Source organism: Gambusia affinis, linkage group LG16 (genome assembly GCF_019740435.1).
Source record: "Gambusia affinis linkage group LG16, SWU_Gaff_1.0, whole genome shotgun sequence".
Lineage (NCBI taxonomy): Eukaryota > Metazoa > Chordata > Actinopteri > Cyprinodontiformes > Poeciliidae > Gambusia > Gambusia affinis.
Genome location: NC_057883.1, coordinates 10068765 through 10091082, shown reverse-complemented (window position 1 = coordinate 10091082; position 22318 = coordinate 10068765).

Below are 22318 nucleotides of genomic sequence, written 5' to 3'. Positions count from 1 at the left end.
CAATACTAATCCAACTGACGCCTCATCTTAAATTTAGATGGCGTCTGCCATCTGAAACCAAAATGGGAACAAGTTTTCCGAGAAATCAGGTTGATAACCGAGAGCAAACATCACCTTTTCTTGCAAATGTCAGCTTATCTTGCTTCCCACTTCACAGGAGATTAGCATTTCATAAGAAATTAATGATTTCCCCGTCTGCTGCAACATTTCAGCAACTGACAATAATGGAGGGTGATAAAATCTTACTTTAATTTCTCTGTTTAGTGTCTGTAGTGAGTGCAATTAAAGTAATATTAGGCAATAAAGAGTCCTATTTCATAAAACGGCAAGAAGCTGCTCTTTCCATTAGAACAGCAATAAGACAATAATCAAAATGATTGCTCTCCTGCAGACAAACTAATGAACTTCCTCATTTTCATATGGCGAACTTCATTTAGGCAAAAAAAAAATTGCTTATATTTGCTTTCCTGTTGGAAAGAAATGCATTTATTTTCAGAGAATCAGTTTTTTATTATATTCCCACCTTTTTGATAAAAGCAATTCTAAGTTTAGATTTCAACATTTTATAGACATTTTAATTTCCTCAATCCAGGCTGCTTCAGTAATGTTTTAGCCTGCATTTGATTTAGACTGTTTCTGAAACACCGTAACGTTTCAAATCGTCCAAATGATTTTAATACCAGACAGAGAAAAGTAGAGTAAAAACAAAATCTTTTTCAAATGATAATTTATTAAAGGAAACCAAACCTTCCTCACATAAGGCGAAGTTGCAAATTCCTGACTCATTAAATCATGAATTAACTACGACTCACCACATTGTTGGAACTCAGAAGTGATGAATCAATAAATCATCTAAATAAAAAGAACGCTGATGTAAAGAAATTTGAGAACAAATGGCAAAGCCGCTGACCTCTATCAGTCTAGAAAGGGTGACAAAGTCTTTGGTGAGCCACAGTGAGACGCAGCATCCACAAACGGAAACAAAGGAGTGGCCAACTTACCAAAATTAATCCAGGAGCGCAACGTTGACTCATCCAGGCAGGAATAAAATGATCCAGAACATCTGGAGCACTGCAGATGTTCTGTTAAGGTTACCTTTCATGATTCAGCAACAGAAATTAACAGCAAAATGGCAACAATGAGAAAGTTTCATTCTCAGATGGACAAGGTAAGAAAGAACACAACAGTCACGCTCGCAATTGCAATGGGATGTTTAGATTTTTCACGTAGAGTGCCATTCTTGCATGAAAGGCACGCTAGGTGAGCCACACCTTCTGCCTGCACAAAGCAGTATGACGACAGCCTCTACTTCCTCAACAGCAGACAGGGGGCATCAACTCCACATTGGCAGCAAATGGATAAATACGGAAGAAAACTGGGATGTGAGATTTACTGTTTTCTTTGTTATGTGTTATGATCGATTCCCTGTATGGCACAAATCACAAACTTTAGCTCGGTGTGTGTCCTGTTACATCTGGTGTGAAACTAACACGACAACAATTCAGAATATAGCCCCACGTGATGGTGGTAATGTGATGGCTTTACCTGAGTGGAAATGCCTCCGCCCCACCACCATCTTCAAATCAAACAAAGACGGCATCAAATGTTTGTGCTACGTTTGTGCAGCAATTTTTTTTGTGCTGCTATTATAAAGAAATGTTTCCAGAGGTCATGAAAGGTCAACCAGCTTTCCAATCTTCTTCAAATCAGATAGAATTGGTGTCAATCAACTTGACTACATTTGTGCTGCTCTGGCTTTGAAGATATTAATCAAATCAAAATCAAATAAAATTTTATTTTAGAGCACATTTCAGCAGCAAGGCATTTCAAAGTGCTTTACATCGTATTGAACACAAAAACACAAAGTCATCAAGTGGGGGATTCTTGCTTTTACATCCATAAAAGGGTTACCGGTTACACTCCTACTGTGATATATGGAAAGAAATACCTATTGGTATTTTTATTCCCACTCACCCTCACAATCACACAGTTTAAAAGGATGTAAGCAGCCTTTACATCTTTTTAAACTTTCATTAATGAAGGTTTAAAGGTAATTTTGGTTCAGCAAAAGTCAGGGGCGGGGAAGAGGGGGCTGGTTGATGTCTTGATCTTCAAACTTTCATTAATGTCTTCAAAGCCAAAGCAGCACAAAGTCTGATTAGTCTGATTTGAATAAGGTGAGGAGGGGGGCTGATTGAGTTATTTCCTAATAACTTTAAAATAATAGAGGCACAAACAAATTTTTTTGCTGCACAAATGTAGCACAAACATTTAACACAGGTTTTGTCTGATTTGAAGAAGGTTTTGGGGGTGGACAACTTCACTCAGGTGATGGTTTTGGAGCGCCAGGAGTTGGACAACTTGTTGTAATTTTTTTGGTGATTAATTCTGCTTCTAGAAGGTCCTGAAAGAGAAAACGCAGCTACCAGCATTCAAAAACATCCAGACGCATCTCACTGTTCCAGAGGTGTTAAGTGGCCTAGTCAAAGTCTGTGCTTAAGTTTGCTTGAGAGGCTATGGTACAACCCTAAGTGAGTCATTCATTCCATAAACCTTTCCATCTCACTGAATTAAAAGAATCATCAATTAAAACGGCTTTTTGTGTTTAATCAGTTTGTGTTTGATACAAAAACAGAAACAGAAAATCTATAAAGAGCCAAGAACTTTTCCGCAGCCTGGTAATTTATGATTTTCCTGACAGTTTAAAATAATAATAATACTTCAGTTTGCTTGAAAACAAAACATCCAGTTCACTCATCCGTTATGGCTGCTTGTTATCTGGCCGTCGGCGCCTAAGAGCAGAAAGCTGCTCCTGGCAGCAGGCAGATGTTCTTTTGGAGCCTGGTTTTCAATCAGGCCCCATTCTTTATCTTCTTCACACATGTGCAGTTGTGGTTTCAGTAACTGCACCTGTGGGTGCAGAGGGCCATGGCTCACACCACCTCCTTTATGATATTTCATGAATCACTTAGTCCCTTTTCCACACGTTCCAAGTCTGAGCCAGATTCAAGTGGAAAAACAGAGCGGAATACATCGATACCGAGTGTTTCAGATCCATCGTACTTCAGGCACCGAGAGCTCCTGCTTCCCAGTCAGACTCTTAAATCCTTACTGACCCAATGAGGAAGCAGGTTTGGTGAGTCAATGAGTCAGAAACAGTTTTACTTTTGTCTAAGAACAAGTAGGAAGCACCGAAATGAGACTTTGTATGCTTAGCTATGTTTTTGAAGTGTCATATGGACCTGAGGTATGTTTAAGATTTTATGAAGTATTCAAAGAGAAAATAACTCACAGGTATGAGGAACGGTGGGAGATTGCCAAGGAAACGCTAGACATTTCAAATAAACAAAATGATAAATTAAACAATACAGATTGATGCAAAGTCAGTAATCCCCACAATCAGATTAGCTTCCATATACATATACTGTATGTACTTCATAATTAATATAATTTATTATGTTTAATAACAAATGGATTGGAGAGAACTTTACACTCAATCTGAACTATATTGCAATTAATTCAGTTCAGTTATTGGTCTATGGAGTACAGCTAAGACTAAAATTATTCATACCTCTAAAAGTTTTAAATATCATTTGACCCATAGGTTTGTTTTTACATTGACATGGACATAACTGTGGATGCTAACAGAACAACTCACATATTTTCGTCTTATAGTCAAGTGTAGTCAGTCAGTCAACGCACTCTCAGCAGTTTTAAAAGTGTGACAGATTAAGTCGCCAGAATAAGGCCGATCTCAAACCTCCTTAATGGAGCTGCTGCAACGCAGAAAATACTGAGAATAGAAAAACAAAAAAGTTAACTCATGTCAGTGACTGCACTGAGAGAGGATGTAACTGTATTACTTTGATTTCGCCTTTTCCACTATTGAAGTAGTACTAAAGAAAGGGATACCGCAGATCTCTCTCTCTTTCTCTCTGCGTCCCTCTAGCTGAGCTGAGTTGTATGGATGAGTTGTTACATCATTAGTATGCCATTAGCCCTGGTCATTGATTCCTCCTGCAAATCTCCGCCCTCCTTCCCGTTCGCTGACACAGAATTCTGAGGAGATCCGTGAACTTTATCACCTTCGGCGTTCCAGTTTCCTCCTCAGAATTCCCACTGGGTCAGCACTTTCCTCCCCTGCAGACCTTTTCTAATTATCTCGTTCCTGCTTTCCAATAAATAATTACAATAAAGACCATCAATCAAAACCGAAACATTGATAACTGAAGAGAAAGTTCAATATCCCCTTGGCACAGGCCGTTCCCGCTGTCATAAACACGGTGACTGACTGTGCTGCGTTAATGCCTGAGCATCCTGTTGTGAGCCTTTGTAGCAGCAAGTAAAATTTCACATAAATCACCTGCTATGAGATAGATGAGAAGCTCCAGTGAATACAGTGCTGACTTGAGCTGCTGTAATGAAGCAAATTATTGAAAACACTATATGCCATAGGGGGGAAAAGCAACATAGTTCTCAATGTATTTCTCAAAAAGACATGTGAGAAATGTGGCCTGCATTTGCATTCAGCAACCTAAATAAAATGTTTTTCAAAACGATATTTTGCTGCGGCTCTTTTGGGGATAGCGGTTTTACCTCGCATCAAAGGCGTCACCTAGGGTCTTTCTGTATGGAAGTTATATGTTTTCCCCATGCATGGCTGGATTCCCGACGGGTACTTCGGCTTCCTCTCACAGTCTAAAATCATGACTGTGTGGTTAATTGTCCTTGGACCTGAATGTATATAAAAAAAAGAGCAAGCTAAATGCTGACTCCCATAAAGTGCACCACCTATGGTTTGAGAGATTTCTGCAGCTCCTTCAGAGGTACCACGGGTCTCATGGTTGTTCTTGTGATTAGCGGTCTCCTTCTCTGATCAGTCGGTGTAGGTGAACAGCCATGTGGTGACGTATTCATCCCATTTTAGACTTTTCCATACCATTATCTTTAACCTATCTGCAGTGTCTTTGGTCTTCATGTTGCTGTTTGTGGACTGATGTTCTCCGACAAGCCTTCACAGAACTGCTATGTTCACGCCGAGTTTAAATTACACACTGGAGTTAAAAAATAGGAGATCTGTATTGACAGTTGGTAGGATTGGATTTTATAAAAGTGAAGAGTAAACTTGTATTTGTTAAAAAACAACAACAACAAAAAAAAAACATGAATGATTTTTCATTTGAATTTTAGAACACCTCGTGTTGACTTGTATGGTAAAGTCCCACTATGTCACATCACAGTTTGTCATTGTAATAAGACCAAATATTGAACAGCTCAAGGGATATAACTATGTTTGCAACACACACTGTGTGTGTACAGAGTGTGTTTGTGCCTTTGAATACTAAGGCAAACAAAATATGATCAAACACTACCGTTTGACCACGAATTAATCCTAGGCTTTGCCCACACACTGCACACTATGCAGCACACACACACACACACACACACACACCTGGATATGCTAATATCAGTCTGCAGAGATTGCCGAGGGCTTGTCTCTTTGGTGCTAGTGATTGGTTGCTATCTGTCTTGCCTGGAGGAATGGCGAGACGTCCAGGCCACCCACCAGGCTCAGCCTGGAGTCGAGCTCTGATAACGGGGTAAAAATGTGAGCCTTCCGCGGCGTCGGCCTCCGGGAGCCTCCGCCTCGGGCCTCCTCTGAAACGACGCTGCAGCCTAAATGAGTTTCTGCGCCTCGCAGCTCAGCAGACGGCAACGCCGTTACAAATGCACACACACACACACATGCATGCAGACGAAACGCATAAACACTTATCTGTACTTGCTCGCACCCGTGCCTACACATGCTCATCCACTTATAGAGGGAAATTAGAAAATCAGAGGCGAACACTATCTGTTAAAAGAGTAAACACGTTAGTCGTGTTAGAATGTGGGAGCCAAAATGCATTAATTATCCTGTTGCTTATGGAGGCATTGTGCTCTGAATATCAACACTCTTCCACCCCCATACATTCATCATAATGCAAAGCCAATCACGCAAGGCTAACACTGAGGCTCAATGATCTCCAAAAGGAGAACTGACTTTAAAGTATTCTTCTCTTTCTGCTCCTTATTACATCCGTTTAATTGGTCCAATGCGAGCTGGAGGAAGCACAAACAGCACTGAATTGGTTTTCATCCAAACACAATTCCACCTGAATTCAGCCTGAAAATATCCTGAACATACAAAGATAAAGCAGTTTGGCTTTGAGAGATGTGATGGTTTGGGAGACAGATTTGCTGAAATGGGGATTTTGAGGTAAGTGTTTGGTATGAAAACAGGTTTCTATTAGGAAAAGGTAATGGGTAGAGCCAGGCATGTCTGTCTACCGGGGAGCAGGTGGTGAGAGAGAAGCAGACGGGAGAGGGATGGTTTCTGAGGGTTCCTTGAGGAGACAGAGCATGAAACAGTTCGCTAGGCATGTCTAAAGATAGAGAGAAGCACCGAGAGGGCCGGGAGGAGAAGGTTGACAGTGGGTGGTTAACCAGCCAATAACGCCGCATTCTAAACAGGTGAAAAATGTGTCACCCGACGAGTCGACATCCAACATAATGATGACTTCTCATCGTCAGCCGCTGATGCAGGCATCCTGTTTACTGCAAAGCACCTGCGTGCTTCAGCTTCCAGTCGTTATGATGGCCTGTGGTGATTTTCACTGGCCTGACGTATCTGTAATAAATTCCTCATCTAAGCACAAATATATGTAAACAAGACAAAGATAGGAGAGCATTTACATTTATTGGTGTGAAAACTAATTTTTAATATTTTTTATTTGTTCCTTATCCCCAACAGCTTGATGAAAGCATAAGGAATTACACAGATAGCTAATAAATAAATATACTTCTATTCTAATAAACCTCTTTGACCTCCAAACATGGTGTGTTTTATAAAGCCCAAGTGTTTAATTTTGAAATCCATCTATCCATCCATTTTCTAATACCCTCGTCCCTAGGGGGGTCAGGAAGGCTGCTGCTGTCTATCTCCAGCTAATGTTCCGGGCGAGAGGCGGGGTTCATTGCATTTGTTCACCCTGGACAGGTCGCCAGTCTGTCGCAGGGCAACACAGAGACACACAGGACAAACAACCATTCACACACACACTCACATCTAGGGAGAATTTAGAGAGACCAATTAACCTGACAGTCATGTTTTTGGACTGTGGGAGGAAGCCGGAGAACCCGGAGAGAACCCACCATGCACAGGGAGAACATGCAAACTCCATGCAGAAAGACCCCGGGCCGGGAATCGAACCCAAGACCTTCTTGCTGCAAGGCAGCAGCTCTACCAACTGTGCCACTGTGCAGTCCTAATTTTGAAATCATTAGACTATTTTCCCATAATGTTTCCCAGACTTACCTAAATGTTCTTCATCAAACTGGAACGTTACTTCAGCAGGTTTTTCTTCAGTAGTGGAGTCTTATGTGGTGAGTGTGCACACTGATCATTGCAGTTGAATGTATCACTTTTTGATTTCTTTGAAACAATTGTACCTGTTAATTCTCCATCTTTCTAAAGCTCATAATAAAGACAAACTCCACTGATAATTGTTTTCACCATTCTGCCTGAAATCTAGTAGGGATTGATGACATTCTTTCCACTTATGGATTACATCCCTAACGGTTCTCACTGGAATCTACAGTGGTTAAGAAATTCTTATATAGGCACAGCTTTTAGTATATTTTACAACAATAATGTTTCAAAGTTTTTGAGAAAGCACACTGGTTCTGGCTATAACAAGAAGTAACATGACAGCTTCATAGTATATGCCATCATTTTTAGACTAATATTCATTGACAGTGAGACAGAGTTACATTCCCACTTATATATTAAGAAAACTGGTGATGTATTTTAGCGAACTGGTGAGCTTGCTCAGGGCAGTGTTGATGCTAGAGAGGATCTTCAGAAACTGAATTGAGGCCCTTATTTCTCAAAGTCCATTTTGTGAAAATCTGAAACAGAGCTTTAGCTGCTCTCTTGACGTCTGTAACAATGTTTTGAATGATTTCTGTAAGAAAAAGAAAAAAAAAACTTTGGACAATTTTCTTGGGAAAAAAAAAATCAAATAAATGTTCACAGTTGCGCACTTCACTTCAATTCCTGCTTTTTGTTCCCCCGTTTTGAGGATTGTGTGAAGCTGTAAGGAATGGAGACGGATAATGTCCAAATATAACAGACCATACGCAAACTCTGAGATGTTTGATGGTAGGTGACACTAATGTACAGACGCACCAGAAAATCCTCTGGCAAGGTTTAAGGATGTTTTTATTTGGAATATTTGAAGGCTGACAATGGTGTCTTGGATAATTCGGAAAGAGAAGAGAGTCTGAGAAATTCAGGTTTGGTATTTACTATCACTTGTTGCATGGAGGTTACTGGAATTGGTGTAATACCGAGTGGTTCAGAGGTTAGATGATTTCATGGAGTAATTGGGCAGACAGGCAGGTGAGGAAGGATAAGGTGACTAGATAAGCAGGACGTCCAGGGAGAAAGGTAAGTTTTCATGAGAATCTAGGTCAAGAAAAAAAGGAACAAATAACTTGTAATTTCAGAACAAAAAACTAGATATAATAACCAGTGCTGGGAAATACAAGTGGTCCCCTAATACTATTACAAGCAGCTTCTCCAGGGCCAACCTATAATCATTAGCCCTCGGGTACTAAGAACCTTTTGGCTTTGAAAAGCAAAACCCACACGGTCAGAAATTTTATTGTCTGTAAGATTTTCAGCTGGTCTGTGTTCAGAAAATCCCAACAACCTGAAAGTTGTTCTCAGAATGATCAATTTGATTGTACAGCTAACGGCAGAGCCTCGGCTAGAGTTTTCACATGACTTTATTCTGGAACAGCTGTGTTAACTGGTGCAGATGAAGAATTATTGCTGCTCTTTGATTTCTGGCCTGATTTACTGCCAAGTGATGTGTCTGATTCACTGAAGGAAATGAGGATAAAATGCCTCTAATTTCAACATGTCCTGCAGAGTGTTTGATTATGCAAATTATGTTTCTTTTGGAGTAACTTTTATTTGAATGTATGAGAAACAAACTAAATGTGCCTCTACATAAAAAATAATAATAAAAAAACAGCTGGCAGAGCTCTTGTTGGGTCCATTCTATTATACTTCTACTCTTTAAAGTATTTATTACTGACATGTTAGCTTTCATGGTTACCTGCATTAGTGGTTATCCTGCAGCACAGTCAGCAGAAATCTTTGCATACGTGGGCATGTGTAGGTGAAATAAAAAAAAGCTCTCCATTATCGTATTCAGTCCTCCATGGGAAAGTCAAACTTTCTACATGACTGTGGCACAGAGAAGAAGAAGTTCAAAACTACTTTGAGGAAAAGCTAAATATTTTTCAAAACATTACATCTCAGATTTTGGACAAACTGAACATTTTCTCTTTAATAGTATATATTTTTAAAATGACACATTGAAGCTAAATTAAATAAATTTTCAACTTCGATAAAAATAAAAAAAAACCCAAAAAACCCAGAAACTTCTGCCTCTCGCCTGATGACTGCAGAAAACAGGAATCAACCCTCCTTAATAAGCATGTTTAGGTAGTGAACTGATAAATAAAACCAGAAATTTCTCAAGTGGATGTCAATAAGTCTGCATGATGATACACAAGGAGTTTTACATAGGGAAGCGTGTGAAGGGAAACCCCAAATATTTGATCCAACTCATAGTACTTAAAGGCAACGCTACCAAATACTGAGGAAATGTATAAAATATGTATATACATTTATAATTTTAAAGACATTGATGATGTATTCCTTCTCTAATTATTGCATCACTTTGTAAATAGAAATAATTTTGATCACTCTTAATTGACACGGGGAGTTTTGGTCTAATTCAGCGCCACACAAAGAGAATAAGAATTTTTTCGTTTTCTTTGGTGTGTGTAAACTTTTGACTTCAACTCTACTGTCCATGAAAGTCATTAGATGCAATGTTTTACCTGTCTGCTGATTTTTGTCATAAGTTCAGTTTGGTTGTAGCAACAATGAAGATGTTAAAACTCAAGTCAAGGAGTTGTTTCCTTGTTGCTCTTTGCATGTTTTCTTTGATTTTCGGTGAGCCTCGGTGTTTGAAGAGAAAGACTGACCTGGAGGCGCCTCACAGCATTTTGGCGAGAGCATAAAATGAGGTTAAAACCCATCAGATGAGAGGAAAAACTGTAAAGTACAGGAAACAAGACAAATCCACTCACACAATCCATCACGACAGGTTCTCTAAGAAAATGTGAAAAAGGAAACAAGACACCAAACCTGGGGACACAGATGCCTTAGATGCTGATATTATTTTTTCCAAAATAAGTTTTGGTTCAGTATCATCTGTTGTTGCTCTAATTCAAACGGCAACACAAAGAGCAAACACTCTTTATGTGATGATGCATTTGCATATTAATGATAAGACTGGTCTCTTAACCACACACATACACATACATAGTTAAAATGTCATTTAAGGTTTCATAAAAACAGATTTACATATTAACATGGTTAATATGTAAATCTGTGGATCATATTAACATTGGTCATAATCCTTATTTGATGAAGTTACCAACCCAGATTGTGGACTGCAATATTTCTGTCCTTGTCTTTGTGACTAAACCACACAGATTCAGTTTGTGCTGCAAAGAAAACAGCCTCAACATTTAGCAACAGACACATATAACTATTTTGTCTCACATTTCAGAATAGCTGAAAAGAGCTCCAAGCTACAGACAGGAGTATAATACAGCAAAGGTTACAAGGATTCCTGGTCTCCCCTTCTCCATTTTTATTCTATTTTTAAAGACATCAGCTTGACTCACTAAACAAGAGAGAATCATTTAAATGCCTATTCCTGCAAAGCAAGTGGAGCACTCATTACATAAGGGCTGCTATTTTAGAGTTTAAGACTAGTCTGAAGATTTGATCACTGTTGAATAATTTTGGAGCTTCACTTTATTATGTGTTGTTGATTTTATTGGTGATTTTTATTATGGCTCCCTAGCCAGGGTGCCTGGCTAGGGCACCCTGGATGCCATCCATGGATGGCATCCATCCATCCATCCATTCATTTTTGAACACCTTTGTCCCTTAGAGGGCTCGGGAGGTGCCGGTGTCTATCTCCAGCTAACGTTTTGGGCGAGAGAGGCGGGGTCACCTTGGACAGGTCACCAGTCTGTCGCAGGGCAGTCCACACAACTATTTTATGTTCATCTAATTATGCAAAGAAAACAAGTTCATGTTCATTTAGAAACATTACTAATGTTTTAACTCGGGAAGAGTTCAGAAATCAATGTTTGGTGGAATAAACTTGAGGTTTTCAAAGGGTTTCTGTGCAGTGGGCTCTTTTTTCCAGAGCCGTATTTATTTATGTTCAGGCACTGACGACTGAACACCCCCTCTTGTTGTGACATTGTAAAGAATGATTATGTGACATTATGGGCAAGAAATCTGAATGAGACAACTAGTTCAAAACGTTCAGGCTCCAAAAAAAATAAAAAATAAAAATAAAGTGACAGAATTAAAGTCAGAAAGCTTTTTATTTTGTAGTTTTTCTAGTGCATACAAGCAATGAAATCACAATATAGTGACAGGAGTTGAAACTTCATGTTAGGTACTCGCCCAGGGCTCCATTCACACAAGGACCAGGTCAAAGCACCACGTAACAAGGCTGCTTTGACTTCTTCATAATCCATCGCCCTGTGCAGTGAGACCCCACATGGCGGCCATCAAACACCGACTCGTGTGTTCCTAACCACTTTTGTTAGTGTGACAGTCTCATTAAATGAGGCCTAGGCACATTTAGTGTTTACAGATGATCATACGCAGCCATCAACAGTGATTGCAATAAAGAGATAATCGCTCCAAAAACACTCACAGTCTCGCTCTCGCAGGCACAAGTGTATGCACATGTGAGTTAGATTCATTTCCATGTCCTTGATCATGTGCTTCTGCACTCCTTTAACCTTCCTCCAACCCACCTTCTCCCGTCTTCCTAATCCTAAAAACATTACCAACACCTGTCACTATGTGTACAAGCTGTATGAGATAATTAATCAGACACTGCAGCAAATGTCACAACATTCATAAGCATGCACACACACGCACACACGCCAGCATGCACAGCAGGTGTTGTTACAGTTTGAGGAAATAGCTCAGTAGCTGCAATCCTTTAAACATAACAGATTATTTCTCACCCCGCACATTTCAGTAAGTGTGTAAATGCACTCTATTGTAAACTCATGAATTACTTTCCCATAATGCATTCTGTCAGCCTGACCTTGGCAAAGAGACTCTGTCCACTGTCCTGTAAAACAGGCATTAATGCGAGGCCTGTCAAAAACGCAGCACAACACAAACACACACATGCGCACGCATGCACCTGCGCGCACTACCACACACACTGACACACACACACACACACGCACGCACGCACGCACACACACACACAGGGGGAGTGCTCTGCAGAAGGGGAGCAAGTAGGAAAGAAAGGGACAAACAAAGCAGAGAAGTTACACATTTTCTAATCTTTTTTTTCTAATCCTCATATGTTTTTCTTTTAGAATTACAAAATATAATCAATAAAACCAAAAGAGGTCAACATTCTGTGTGGCACTTCACTGTAAAGCAATTCTACGAGGCTCAACTTGTATTCCTACTGAAGACATCTTGATTTTATTTTTTTAAATGATGTCAATAACATCATATTATTTCTGTGACAACAGTTATCTGTTTTATGTGCTGCACTCCAGTCGTTTTGCTTTGTTTGGCATCATTTATTATTTCCACCTCAGTCTGTCTCAGAGCTCTGACAAGCCAAAAACACACTGAAGTTTCAGCTGCGCCTTGAAAGAGTGAAGGGAAGAGCCACAAACATGGTGACATGTTGCCCTGAACTTGTAGTCGCAGTTTTAATAAAATCTCTCCTGGTCATGATGGTTTCTCATCATTCTGGCTTTGATTTATTTTCAAAGCTGGAACTCAAATCTGGGTATAAAGATGACAACCACGTAATATCTGAAAACAAGAAGGATTTGTTGATTGCTATTTGCTAACTACTAAGAACAATAAGAAATAACAGCATTTCTAGAAATCAGGCTTTTGAGAACAGTGACATCACACCATCCTCTTTCTATTTTTAAAATACTAAATAGAAATGACAATATCCATCTGTCCAATCATCCATTCATTCACTAATGAAGCTACTGCACAGAAAGACCAGAAAGGCTCCAATTTACTTCCAGATTGTCTGAGTGCCTGACTTGTTCCTACGCCCTCAGTTGATTCAACTTGCATATCTATTGTTACTTTATCTCACAGAATAACCTATCTGGAGTTTATCTCTCCTTTTCTTGATCCTCTGGATCTTTCATTATTCAATCCTCCTGCGCAATGCTAAAGTAGATAATCCAGCAGTGTTCAGTTAGCTTGCTGCTCACTGTGCACGGCAAGTGAGAGGCAAGGTGTGTTGGGAACGTAAGCCCCTTCCCGACATACCGACACTTGACCACATCAACTGATGTAGATAGTATTTATGCTATTTATATAAATGCTAGTTTACGTAAGTAGCAGAAAGTGCTGAAACATTTTTTGGAGAGTGGTGTTTTACTATGGCAGAAATATGCTTTGTTCTTGGCTCCAATCAGACTAGCTGTTAGCTTCAGCCTCCAGGACCAACTAATCAGGATTACTCTAAGTCAGGGGTCTCAAACTCCAGGCCTCGAGGGCCGCAGTCCTGCAGTTTTTAGATGTGCCACAGGTACAAAACACTGGAATGAAATGGCTTAATTACCTCCACCTTGTGTAGACCAGTTCTCCAGAGCCTTAATTATTCTATTCAGGTGTGCTGCAGCAGAGGCACATCTAAAAGTTGCAGGACTGCGGCCCTCGAGGACTGGAGTTTGAGACCCCTGCTCTAAGTAGAGAAACCAAGGGAGTTCCATCCATCCATCCATTTTCTTTACACCCTTCTTCCCTAATGGGGTCAGGAGGGTTGCTGGTGCCAATCTCCAGCTGCGTCCCGGGCGAGAGGCGGGGTTCACCCTGGACAGGTCGCCAGTCTGTCGCAGGGCAACACAGAGACATACAACCATGCACACACACACTCACACCTAAGGAGAATTTAGAGAAACCAATTAACCTAACAGTCATGTTTTTGGACTGTGGGAGGAAGCTGGAGAACCCAGAGAGAACCCACCATGCACAGGGAGAACATGCAAACTCCATGCAGAAAGACCCCGGGCCGGGAATCGAACCCAGGACCTTCTTGCTGCAAGGCAACAGCTCTACCAACTGCGCCACTGTGCAGCCCACCAAGGGAGTTGTCTAAAATATTAACTAAGTATAATATTAGTTAATATTATACTTAGTTAATAAAAGATCACCAATTAAAAAACTCTGAAAACACAAGAAAGACTAAAAAGTCACTTGAAGTGTTCATAATGAAGCTAAATGAAACTTGTGACAAGAGTCAAATTGCATGTTATACAGGTCAGTTCTAATATACCTGCCATCATCCAGTCGTAGCTCCTCTTTTGCAGAAGCTTTTCCTTTTGCAGAATGGAGCGTTTTCTCTCACATTGTTATTGACCGCATGCGACAGCACCAATGGCCCCTCTGCCTCCATTCTGAGCTCTTGTCAGAGTACAAAGGCCAGGTTTTCTTGAGAATAAATTGATAGAGTTTGGTTTGGCTGTCCTTCTACATGTGCTTTCTGATTTCTAATGCACTTCGCAGCAGGCTGTGTTTTTCTCAGATCAAAATATTACAAAACGGCACCTGGCTGGAGCCCGAAAGCCAGGATGGATAAAGTGTGCAGTGGAAATCACAGGACTGTGCTCACAGCATGTACAGTAACCATGGTGCAGGAAGCTAATTTAATATCAGTTAATATCAAGTCCTCATGTTTTGATGCATTCACACGTTGTTACTAATCAGTCTCCAATGAATGGATGTCAAAAGAAATCTTGCTTCAACCAAAACTACAAAGACAAATCCATTTCTTGCATTACTTTTTAAAAACGCTTTTAAACAAATCAATGATTCCATGTTATTTACTATTAGAGGCATCAATAAGAAGAAATGACAAGTCCACTTTCATGCAATGCAATATTTTCGATCCAGCAAGGAATCTGATTTGATAAATGTTCCTTGTGAGGTCAGAAATACCAAATTTAATCTTAAAATGCATCATAGAGCTTTTCTGTCTTGTATGACAGCTGACATTTGAGAGTTGCTTGTTTTTTTGTTGTTTTTCTTTCAAGGCGGCCAAAAAGGAACTTGTGAATTATATATACATGCCTGTGTTGTCTGAGTGTGCGTCTGCCCTTATCTGTGTGCTGTTTGCTTTTCACACCAGGTCTTATCATCACTTCTCACTTATCGCGTGCTAAATTTTCCCAGTGAGGCCTGTGTTTTTGTTTTGCAGATGTCTCTTTCCATGAGGGCGGGTCGAGCTCTACACCAACAAGAAGTCACATGGAGACAAAGTCATCATGAATGCCAAAAAAATAAATAAAAAATTATAAAATGTTTGCAAAACAAATGGCACAAAGCATAAACAACTCCGAAGGTGATTTCTCAGAAAATAAAGCGAAGCGACAGCAGTGCACATTTCAAAGGAAGTTTTAAGGCAGGCTTTTTAAGTTTTTCTTGCCACTGATTATGGAAACACATTTTAAGAAAAAAAATAAAATACAAAGAGAGGAAAGAAATGTTCATCACTAAATTTCATTTCAGGTTTAGCTTATTTTAATTAAATTTTTATTTCACTTTTAATTAAGATAATCGAAAAGCCTGTATTTTCAATTGACTTAGCATGAGATTATTAGTTGGCCTTCTTAGAAATTTGACAGAAGTTTGATCATTTATTATATGTTTTTGTTTCAAATGTAACTTTCCTCTTCATTTTGAGTCCAGCCCTGTGATCAGTGAATGGTAAAACTTGAAAAAAAGTCTCATTTTCAGGAGCTGAGATCGAAGACGTTTGCACCTATTCTTGCCACAGTGGTGCTTTAAAATAAACTTTTCCAAGCTCAGGTGATGCAAGAGCAAAATCAAAAGGTGTGAAGTGGGAACAAACAGACAGTTAGGAGAGAAAAATACAGACTGTGCTGCGTTTTCTGTCAAGAGCACAACTCATCAGCTGCCGTGCTAAAAGAAAGCTATTTTAAAGTGTCGTCAACAATAAGCACAAACTCTGGTGAATGATATGAATCCATCTTATTACAATTATGGCACAAAACAAAACACCCAATATCAACTGTAAGGCTTTACATATCAGGACATAACAAAAAATGATCTGGTCTTTGGCAAAAAAATAAAATAAAATAAAAATAAAAAAATACACAGCATTTCCCACTCTGTCATTATTTATTAAACAAAGATGAAGCCAAGATGGAGATGACTCAATAGCTGGAAGAACAGCCTTTAGCGGCAAACACCCTCAATAGCCCTTTTCTGTCTGGCTCTAACAGTCTTTCTCATCGCAGTGTGGGAATTTTGGCCCACTCTTCTTCGCAAAGCTGCTTCACTCTGCTGAGGTTCTGGTGGTATTTGTTTCGGCTCAGCCCTCTTAAGGTCCCACCACAGCAACACGGCGAGTCTTTCATTTTTTTAGCAGCCGTGTTGAAGATTTACTGCTGTGCTCGGAGTTATTGTTGTGTTTCATGAACCGATTCAACCAAGGCTCTGCTGACAGACATACTCCTTCTGACTATATCATATGGGACTGCAAAGGAGTTCATAAAGCACTATATGATTCTCCACCACCAACCTGGACATGAGTGGTTTCTCTAAGCATTGCTGCTCCGGTCTAATGTATCAGGTGCACACTGTGCAGACTTGGAAGACCACTGAACTTTAACTTTTAACATACTATTTGAGGTCGGTGATGGAGCTTGTGGGCCTTTAGTGGTTCTGCTGAGTATTTTACATTCTTACTTTGAGATGAACATGCTACGAAAGATTGGCAGCTGACCCAGAACAAGAAACAAAAACAGAGGACCAATATTTAGCTTTATACTTTACTAATCTAGAATAAACTGGGGAAATGCTACTAGCTTACAAATTGTGGAGTAAATACATTATAGACTTGTTGTTGATATATCAACCTTCCAACCACTCAGACCTTCTGTTTCAAGTCGGATTTGCAACCCAGTAAGCTGGCACATTTCATTTCTACATTTATTTCAGAATTCATAATTTTGTTTTTAAATCTAAGCGTGTTTTAAAAGTAAAAGTGCTTTTTTTGGTATTTTGCTTTGGTCAGCTGATGTTTTTCTCTGGATGCTTTGTTTCATTCTTTTTTCTCCAAAACATTTTTGTGGCGCTAGTGGCTCGTATTTTTTGTGACAGTAGGCAGACAGGAAGGAGGGTGAAGAGAGGGGGGAAGACATGCGGCAAAGGTTGTCGGGACCGGGAGTTGAACCTGCGACGTCCGCATCGAGGACTAAGGCCTCCAAACACGGGCCACCACAGCACGCCCCTCTCTGTTCATTCTGTGTCATTTATCCATTTTCACTCAACTCCTTCAGACAGCTGCAACACATTCAGTTAATTGAACTTACCTTTTTATTTATTTTTATTTTACAGTTAACCTCCTCTATATTTATATAGAAAGTCATTTTTATCGTGTTGTTTGATTCTTTGTGTTGGATTATTATTTTTCCTCTTGATTTCTAACAAAAAGTTTTTCTCTCCTTGTTGGCCTTCTTAAGTGTCGTCCAAGGCTTTCAGGTATGGTTTCCTTTGTTTTGTTTTTTTTAATTATTACTCAATAATTACTCAACATCAATTAGTACAATAATTTATGTTTCCTGTTGGGTCTTCGATAATTTAAACTCAGGACAAAATAACTAATAGACTAAATTACAAACATTCAGATTTTCTTTCTTACAAATTTCATAGTCAGAGATTATTTTACAGTTTGTCTGTGAAAATTAAATCCATGTATATGTGGCTTCAGAGGTGCATTCACTGCAGATTTTTGTAGAGCAAGATTTGCCTGAAACGGGAACAGTCCAACCCAGCACCTCAAAGCCTTCCTTCAGATAAATGGGACTCTCACACCAGCTCAAATGGTATAGGAAACAATACAAGGGCTCAAAGCCCTTCGGTCGCTTTATCACACAGCCTGGAATAAAAATCCTTGCAGGAAGACAGAGGAAGAGAGGAGGATCGATATTCCAATACCCCCCTGTCTGCACCACTTCCCACCAATGTTATCCCACATCATTGCTCTGGACACGGTGAAGACAGATGACTCCCATGTCAGGCGCATAGGAGACTGTCACAAAGATGGCCTGCTGAATGGTTGCACTTATGGGGCGCGAGGCTCAAATGTCACCTCTGAAAACCTTTGCAAACTTTACAGCACAAGGCTTCAACCAAAGAAAGACCAGAGTCTGAGTCTGCAATAACGAGAACATAACCTGTCTGTTAGCTGCAGCTGTGCTGAAAGCGTGTGACCCAGATATGAGGACAAACAGACAGAATATACCGCTTGTTTTTTATGAGCTGCGTGCTAATAACCGGAGTGCACAAATCGCTCCGAGTGGCACAAGTCCTCCAGGGACGTCTAAGCAGGCACACACTCACAGAGAGTGAGATCTGTTCCTGGCGGCAGAGAAGAAGACGCTGCAGGCGGGCAGGTGGGGCAGGCTGGGGGCCTGTTTGTGAGATGTGACAGCTCAGAGTGACAGGCAGGCTGCAAAGAAGAGGTGCAGAAACGAGCCAAGATGGATGAAGGGGAGAGCATTCTCTTTGTACCAGGAAGAGGCCTCTGTTGTGTTTTTCATCTGCTATGACTTCAAAGTGCAAAAGTCTGTTTTTTTTGTTCTTTTTTTCCCCTTCCCCTTATATTACCAGCAGAACTCCCTCTGTTACCTTATCACACATCTCATTTACGGGGCTCCAGACAAAAAAAAAAAAAGAAAAGAAAAGACAGCAGGCACGGAGGTTGAGAGCCCTGCTCGACGGAGGTTTGACAAATTAGATTCTGCGGTGATTGATGCAGAATCAACAGCTGAGACGTAGTTGGATCAGAGGTGTGGGTTGAAACAGAAGAGGCTGAGAAGAAGAAAGAAAGACTGAAAAACAGGGGGGGAAAAACATCTGAATCAAAGAAAGTGTTGCACAATATTAATTTATATCTTTTCCTTTCACTAAAGGATTCAGTCAGCCAGAGTGGCACCCATACTCATTGACGGTGTCAGATTGCTGGAGTAATTTGTCGGCCAGGATTCTGGGGCGTTATGAGTTGAGCGTGCAATTAGGTTCATTAAGAACCGAGTGCGTGAGTCTGTCTGCGTCTGTAATGAGACGTTAGTGAAAGAGGGCGCCCACCTGTAGTGCCAGAGCTGAATCAATGTTGATCAAAAATGCATCTAAAAGTGTGTGGGGCAGAAACGCTCAAAGAATCGCAAAAACAGACAAACAGATAAAGAGAAGAAACAACAGGAGGCAGAAAGCAGGAAAACGTAAAATGAACTGAAACAGAAATGAATAAAAGCACACACACACAAAAAAAAAACCTGATGAAGATGCTTGCTGATGCTGGTTAGAAAACCATCATCCGCAGTGGTGGAGTAAGATGATGTTAAAGGCCAGTCAGAGAGGAAGAAGCCATAATTCAAAAGGAGACACAGAAAAGAAGATTAGTGGAAAGGCGCTCAGGTACAAACTATTTTTGGTGACATACGCTGTTGTCTGAGGAAGCTATAACCAAACTGTTGCCCATAACGACTATTGTTACTTTTGATGTGAAGTACGATGGCGGGAGGATTTCAATGTGTTGATGTTTATAAAAAAATTAGGACATCATGATGAAACACTGTATGAAAATACTGAAGCAAATCTCAAGACATAAACCAGGAAGTCAAAGCTTGGGTGTTACAATGGACCTCAGTTTTCCACTAAGTTAGTTTCAAAGTACCTCAGGGTATTTTCACACCTGATAGTCTGGTAGACTTTCTTCAGTTTGGGACCAAAATTGCAACATTTGTTACATTTTCGGCTGGCGTGGTTGGCTCTCACACTGGACTGTGTCAAATAATCCAAACCCTTTGAAAAACTCTTTTACCCCTTCACATGCGGTGGCACCAAGAACCACAGAAAGAAAACCAATAAACCTTCTTTATAGGTTTACAGAAACCTAAAAGAAGACATAAATACGACTGCCTTCTGCACACAAAATAAACAAAACGGGAGTGGGATCAGATTTTAGCAGTTGTATTCCCACGAGAGCAGCGTTAGACTTGTACGATTGTTTTGGTTTTATTTACCCAGAATGCCCTGCTCTGCTGTAGTCTTCTTTCTGCTTTTGGAGCGGTCTCTCGTCCGCTTGGTGTTCACATATGCATTTGAACTGCACCACATTTCACTTCAACCAGAGACTTGGGTTTTTATGGGGAACAGACTTTGCTTTTTTGGTCCAAATCAGAGTTTGGTTACGCATTCACACCTCCCCAAGTGAACCAGACGGTCTTGCTATGCACTTAATTTTATATCAATGTTATATACAGCCACTGATGGTGAATTTCTCTCAAAATTAATTTGAAAAAGGACGTATTCGGTACTGAGTCTATCTAGTTTTCCAAGAATACACACTGTGAGTTTTAGAGAGCTGTAAAATAGCCGAGGGGCCACACTTTGGACACCTCTGGTTGACAGAATCATTTTGGCCAATTGCACTTTCTGAAACCAGTTAGATTAAATAAATTCATGATGCAGTGCTGCGCCTCGTTAAAGGCTATTTAAAACCAGGGAGTTCTGACAATGTGCTGGTCCATCACCCACTAGGAGTTGGGCTCAAGGGAGACAAGGCTTTCCATATGTCATCCTCTCATACAAGAGCTTACAACACGCAGAATGCAAATGACAGACAGCAAATGCAACTGCTGGTTGTGATATGTGAAAGCTGCATTTGCCCAGAGATGAAAAACAAAGCGATTTGTAAAATATTCCCACCTTCCAGCTGGCTGAGCCAAGATTCTGCACATCATTTCATTGGCCCTGCCACCACTTCACACTCCGTCTCTCAGTGTTGCCTCTCTTTCCACACTTCTGGATACACACACACACACACACACATACCCATATATGGCTGACCAATCCACTCCTCAGTACCACCAAAAGTAATTTGTCATGTTCATGATAAATTATACCCTCTCCACTTCATAGCCTGAGGGCGAGAGAGAAAGACAGAGAGCTGGTGTGGAGAGAGGAGAGCCGGTTGTTTACAGCTGCTGTCATCCGTATTTGGTCCTGAGAGATACTAAATGAAACATGACAAAATCTGGTAAAATGTAGCGATATTCGTGTGTCGTCTGGCTACCTACCGCATGTTTATGTGGTTGAGGGTGGTGAACAGGAGCTGGAGTTTGTCCTTGTAGTGAATCAAAACTTGAGAAAAACTGCCAATACCTGCAGATCAGTTAAAGGGGTCAGGTGACATATTTTTTATAATAATGTCTTTCTGATCAAAATGCCGACTATGAAAAATTTAGTGCCTTCAGAATCTCTACTAGTAAAGTCCTTTAATAGTAGAAAAAAAAAAGAGAGTCTGATGGAAAAGGAAATCATTTTGCCATAAAGAGGAGCTTAAAATTCTCAAATGCATCAACACACTGCAAGGCAACAGGTAAGGATAGGGAAAAGATTTATTGCATAGCTTGGATGATGCTGCAAAAGCCTCTGGTGATTTTATTCAATTGCCCCTTTAATGCTCTGTTGGTGGACAGGTAAGCAGAGGTGAGGTCTGAATTTTCTCAGCTGCTCTGGTGAAGACTCAATGTAAGATCTGGGTAAGTATTTCTAGTTCACAAAGAAATAAAAGATGAGTAACTTGAAAGCCTGAGAAACATAGTAGCTATGAGGGCTGAATTGTCGCAACCAAGATTGGCAATCTGGAATTGCCTGGGAGACCCGCTGGTCCCCTCATAATGTGGCGTGTTGTGAAGGTAAGTTGCAGGTGAGAGCTGATTTTTAAAACCACAGTGTTCATTTATTTCTTTATGGAAAGTTAGTGCTTTACCTCTACTTTAGTGTTAAATACCAAATCTGTGTGTTGCAAGGTGTTGAGAGCTTAAATTTTAGGATTTTGTCTTAACAACATTAGAGTTATAATCTTCTAATTTATGCTAAAAGAGACACAAAAGTGGGACCGTTTTTCTGGAAAACAATTTATTTCAAAATGTGCACCACAACTGGAAAACATTTTCTAAAAAAAATTGTACATGTTGTAGCTTTCATTAGAATATTGCTTTTCACAGAGTCTGACCTGGTCAATGCAAATAACAGCATGACTTTTTCCTTCAATACTGTATG